The sequence below is a fragment of the Fukomys damarensis genome, unplaced genomic scaffold (assembly GCF_012274545.1).
Source record: "Fukomys damarensis isolate Sample0158 unplaced genomic scaffold, DMR_v1.0_HiC HiC_scaffold_4, whole genome shotgun sequence".
Classification (NCBI taxonomy): Eukaryota; Metazoa; Chordata; class Mammalia; order Rodentia; family Bathyergidae; genus Fukomys; species Fukomys damarensis.
Genome location: NW_022900916.1, coordinates 68096656 through 68102655, shown reverse-complemented (window position 1 = coordinate 68102655; position 6000 = coordinate 68096656). Strand labels below are relative to the sequence as shown.

Here is a 6000-nt window from a genome sequence, read left to right as displayed (position 1 = left end):
TGTTCAATGTCACTAGCCATTGGAAAAATGCTAATTAAAACAACACTGAGATTCCACCTCACTTCAGAAAGAACGGCTATCATCAAGAAATCAACCAGATGGCTAGGGATTTAGTTCAGTGGCACCATGCCTGCCTCACAGTTGCAAGGTCCTGAGTTTGAACCTCGGTACCAAAAAAAAAAAAAAAAAAAAATCAACCAGAACTTTAGCCCCACCCCTCCCCCAGCTGTTGACATGGAGCTGAAGGCTATAGGCTGTTAGGGTTTAGGGTGCAAGGCCAACAGGATGGGGGTGCTGCAGCTGCTGGTAGTGGCCCTCACATGCTCCTGGTGGCCACAGGGCAGCCAGGGTAAGACCCTGCAGGCAAGATTCCACGATGCCACTGCCAGAAATGCCCAGGACCCAAGCATAGACCACTCTGACTTTCATGGTGGCCATGCTCTTCCGTGTGTCAGAATCAGCAATGAAGCAGTAGCTGTTGGAAAAGAGGCTAAATTCTACTTGTAACAAACCCGGGAGTGGATAAAGCTACAGGAAAGCAATCATGGTTACAGCTGTAGTAAAATGTCATCCAGAGCTGAGTTGTCAATAACAATGAACCAGACTGAAGTATGCCAGATTCAGTATCCATGAATGTAGTGTGTTTCGTGCAAGAGAGCATACATGCAGAGATGACAGATGGACATACCCCTCTTGGAATAGTGTTATTAACCCAATGCCAAGGGGGATCCATTTGACCATTTTCCTCCTAGTCTTAGTGTACTTTGTGATTGCTTGTATTTACATTCATGTTAGGCTACTAAGGTGGACCCACACACATAATTTTAAAGGCTCTGACAACAGTACTGCTTTAGCTAATTACATTCATCTCCAAAAATGGACTAGGGGTACCCTTTATGGGAAGTTTGGCAAAATTTTTTGACATTTCTTCCAAATTTAGGAGTTATTATCTTCTTCTGAGTCTGGGCCTGGGGTACACAACAGTGAGGATGAAAAAATTATCAAAGCAGACAAAGGGGATACCACCCCTGCATCCACTAGCACTCAGTATTCGTTGCCATGGCACAGAGTATTTGGCTGCTTTGGGAACAGTTTGAAGACAGCAGTCATCACAGCCCCTTTTTCACACAGTAACTTAGCAAGGATTATTCTAATCAGTGTAAAAAATTGCCTGGCACAGTCATTGGGCTTTGGACCCTGTCAGGCCATCTTAACGGAGAGAAGCACCCTCAAGAGAATTCTACATTCCATTCACCAGAGGCTGTGTCGTGTAGTTTTATGCCATCTGGGTCTAGCATGCATTTCTGTCACTTTCAGTGACTACCACAGAGATAAGGCTGTTCCAACAGGTGTTACCCTTTGCCAGTCTGTCTTCAGGGTTACTCTTATAGGCTCTGGTCTCTCAGTCGAAGCTGTAACACTGCCACTTACCATGACATCTGTTCACAAAAGTCAACCTCACTTATGATATTTAGTTTTTGTTAAAAGAAAAAGTGTACTGGTTAAAACAGTGCAAAAAGGGTCCAAAAACAGTGACTTTTTTCATGCATCTGGTATGAAAAATTCAACAGTGAAAGTAAAGTATGTTGTTCACATAACTGCATTTAAGCAGAACTAAAACTCAAGTAGTAAGTGAAATGTTCTGAAATATACTTAAACAATAAACTTCTAAGAAAGAGTGCTCTCGTAAGTGATTGAAAGACTTTCTGTATGGAAATAAATGTGAAAAAGAATTATATGATACTTTGGTAACATATTTACTACTTAGAATGCCTATCAATAGCTACCTCAGGTCTGATAGTCTTATAAAAAGTAATCAGTTAAATGATGACTTGCTTATACATATCCAAACTAGTCCAGTTATGAATTCAGTATAATACATTGATTTTAAAAACTGCTTCATTTTTATCATTAATAGAAACACATTTCATACTACAGTTTAAAAGAATAGAAATCATTTCAGGAAATGAATGTAAAATGTTCGCAACTAAATGAATAAGCTTTTGTGAGTCAGATTATTCTTTTTTTTTTCATTTTTCGCTCTAGTTCAGGTTTTAGCTTGACTAGCAAAGGATTTTTGACAAATAATTTATAAAAAAATAAAACTTGCATATATTACACTGGTTTTAAGGACAAAGAATGTTAAAATCTGAGCAGTTAGGTGAAGAGACAAGCAGTCTTATGTTTAAAAAGAAAAGTAGTATGTGATATGCTATTAAATTTTTAATCCTGATACAGTTCTTCTCTTACACTGAATCCCCAATTATAATTAAGCTGTATACAGAATAAATTAACATAAGTATTACATATAAATGTTGGTTGCAGTCATTAACTACCCATGAATTCCTGCCTAAGGATAATGTCTTATTTTTCTGGTTGAAACAAAATACCTGACACCCAAAGATAAAGGAGAAAAGATTTATTTCAGCTCAGTTTGCAGAGTTTTTAGTTCATAGTTAGCTAGCTCCAAGTCAGGGTGGCACGGCAAAAGGGAACTTCAGAGGACAAACAGTTCATAGGGGTCAGAAGGCAGCAAAGCAGTGAAGCAGCAAGAAGCAAGTAACAGCAGCCCTCTCTGTCCCTTGTGCTCTATCCAGGCTACCTGCCCTCAGGATGGATGGCCCTCGCACCCTTCCCGTTTTGCACATCCAGAACTATACCAATCAGTGGACTAATTTAGTAATCACACACCCTTGATCCCAGCATCACATCTAGATCTAGGTATTTCTGAAAAGACTCGCCCATGAGTTCATGACATTTTGAGGGGACATCTAGACTCAAACTATTACAGATTTTTAAACAGGATTAAATTTGCCATGGATAACTGAAAAACAAAATACTCACTGCACTTACTATAATCCATGTTGGCACTGGATTCTAAGTAGTTGCCATCCTTAATCCTGTGTAATAAAGTTTGTGTGTGTGTGTGTGTGTGTGTGTGTGTTTGAATCCCTATGTATTGAGTGTGCTAGTTAAAAAAAAAAACTTTATCAAAGTGCCTGATTAAAGATTGCTATGTTTGTCAATACCAGTTATTTAAAACAAGTAGTCCCATTAACAGTTACTGCTTCGAAATTACTCTGTTGCTGTTTGTCAAGTTGTTCAGGTCTTTTTATTTTTATCTCTAGCTTTTTAAAAAAACTTACTGGCTTATTACATTTTTAAAGAAGAAATGGTGCATGATCTAGTAATTAAGACTTTTTATAAAATAATATGATGTAGGGCCAGGGATTTAGCTCAGTGGTTCTGCCACCTGCCTTGAAAGCACAAGAACCCAAGTTCGATCCCCAATACCCCCCCAAAAAATAATAATAATAGTAACGTATTGCAAATTTTAAAATATGGCTGTTTTGCTTTTTCCCTTGCATGAAGGCTGTGCAGAGTATTTTGATTCATTTTAGAGGCTAATATGTTTGTGTCTAGCAAAATGGCAAACACTTCAGCCTGCTGATGAAATCATCTAATAGTTCTTTGTATATCATTACTTTTTTTGTTGTTTTTTGTTTTTTTGGTACCGGGGATTGAACTTGGGTCATTGTACTTGCAAGGCAGGCCACCAAACCGCTAAGCTAAATCCCCAGCCCACTTTGCATATCATTAAACAAAAGCTATAGGTTAAGACTAGAACGTTTGAGGGGTGTTTTAGATTTACAGCATCTGCTGAGTGGTCAAAACCTTGTTTTTACTGTTTCAGTAATAATAACAGTTGATGAGGGCTGGGTATGGTGGCACACGCCTGTAATCCAAGCATTCGGGAGGCTGAGTCAGGAGGATCGCTGTGAGTTCGAGACCAGCCTGGGCTACATAGGGAGTTCCAGGTCAGTCTCAACTACATAGTGAGACCCTGTCTCAAAAAACAAAAAACAAAACAAACAAATAAAAAAAAGTTGATGTTTGCTGTGTTCAACTGAGTTACTTTTAATTAAACTTAAAAAAGAGTGAAGTCTTTTCATAAATTTTGTGAACTTATGACAATGAAAATGGAATAAGCTTTGTTACACAAAGAACATAACTATGATCAAAAGATACACCTTCATTTATAAAAGATTTTTCTAATTAGATTTTTTAATGTGTGGTTGGAATTGCTGATAATTTATTTTGTTATTCAACAGCCATTGGGAAATGAAGGAAAAGTTAATACATGTATAAAACTTTTTAAAAAATCAATGAAAAACAAATGCTGGTGAGGCTGCGGGGAAAATAGCAGCCCTCCTTTATTGTTGGCAGAAGTGTAAACTGTGCAACCTCTGTGAAAATCAGCATGGAGATGCCTTAAAAACTAAGCAGAAATTTCATTTGACCTAGCTATTCCCTTTCTAGATATCTTCGCAAGAGTTAAAGACATCACACTACAGTGATATGTGTATATGCATTTTTACAGCAGCACAATTCACAACAGCTAACTCTTGAATGGGGCCAATGTCTCAACAGACGAAGAAAGAACATGTAGCATTCATACACAACAGTGTACTGCTCTGCCATAAAGGAGAATAATCTTGAGTCACGTGGAGATTAATGGGTGCACCTTGAGACTATGTTAAGTAAATCAGACACAAGCTTAACTGTCCCATGGTTTCTCTTATATGCAAAACTCAATATACAAATAAAGTAAAAAATAAAAGACATTTAATAGGAAGAAAGAGAAAAAAATTATTGTATTCCAGCATGGACAACACATCTAAAAGTGTGCTTTGGAAAAAAAATAAAAAATTAAAGTGTTCTTTTATATAATCATCTTATGTGTTTTATGTTTTTTGGCCTATTAGTCTAGTTAATCTGTATGTACGACAACTCACTTTATAAAGATTTATAAATAATCTGATGCTGGGAAAAAAAGGGGGGTGGGGGGAAAGTGGAAAGAAAAGAATTGATATGTGTTATGTACATGTACCAGTTCCTCACAGTGAATATAATCATTATGTACTACAAACATGTACTGTGCTAATAAAAATTTTAAAGAAATTTAACAGATAAAACATTTTTTTCTGAAACAAAATTTCACTATGCAGTTCAAGCTATCCTTGAAAATGTATCTCATACTGGCCTCAAATTTGTGGCAATCCTCTTGCCTCAGCCTCCCAAGTGCTGGGATTACAGGTGTGCACCACCATCATGCCCAGCCTGGATAAAACAACTTCTAAAGCATAAATGTGGAGAATTTAGATAATACAAACTTAATCCTAGAGCTGTATATAATCTGTATATAGTCAGCAAGAGATATACAAGAGTCATTACACCAAGGTTACTTTGTCATAGTGTAGTAACATTGGAAATGAACAAGATTAAACAACATGAGGACCAGGGATTTAGCTCAGTGGTTCGGTGGCCTGCCTTGCAAGTGCAAGGACCCAAATTCAATCACCTGTACCAAAAAAAAAAAAAAAAAAAAAAAAAAAAAGTTATGTTTATATCTAGATGTCCCACCCAAAGCCTTATGCTCCTTTAAGGTGGGTTTCAGGAGGTGATTAGATCACCGAGGCTGATACTCAGCAGATTAGTCCACTGATACGGGGGCGGGGTTTTTGAGGTAGGGTCTCACTATGTAGTTGAGACTGACATGGAACTCACTATGTAGCCCAGGCTGGTCTCAAACTCACAGCGATCCTCCTGCCTCAGCCTCCAGATTGCTGGGATTACAGGAGTGCGCCACCACACCTGGCAGTCCACTGATGTTTTTATGGCTAAAGGTGTACTGGGAGGTGAAACCTGGTTGGAGGAGGTAGGCGATTGGGTGCCCAGCCTGGAAGGGTCTATCTCCCTCCCCGTTCATCTCTCTCTGCCTCCTCATTGCCACCCTGAGCAAGATTCCTCAGCCATACCCATCTGCCATGCTTTCTTGCCTTGGCACCAGCCAAGTATGGACTGAAACCCCTACAAACTGTGAGCCAAAATATACCTTTCTTTCTTTAAATTGTGGGTGTCAGGTATTGTATCTCAGCGATGAGAAAGTAACTACGACATTCATTTGAAAGAAGTTTAAATTCTCTGGATTGAGAAATT

General features: G+C 38.3%; 1 pseudogene; it reads left to right on the top strand.

Annotated features, from left to right (window-relative positions):
• The first annotated feature begins 285 nt into the window (after positions 1–285).
• LOC104868257 lies at positions 286–1468 on the top strand (annotated as a pseudogene).
• Positions 1469–6000: the final 4532 nt, after the last annotated feature.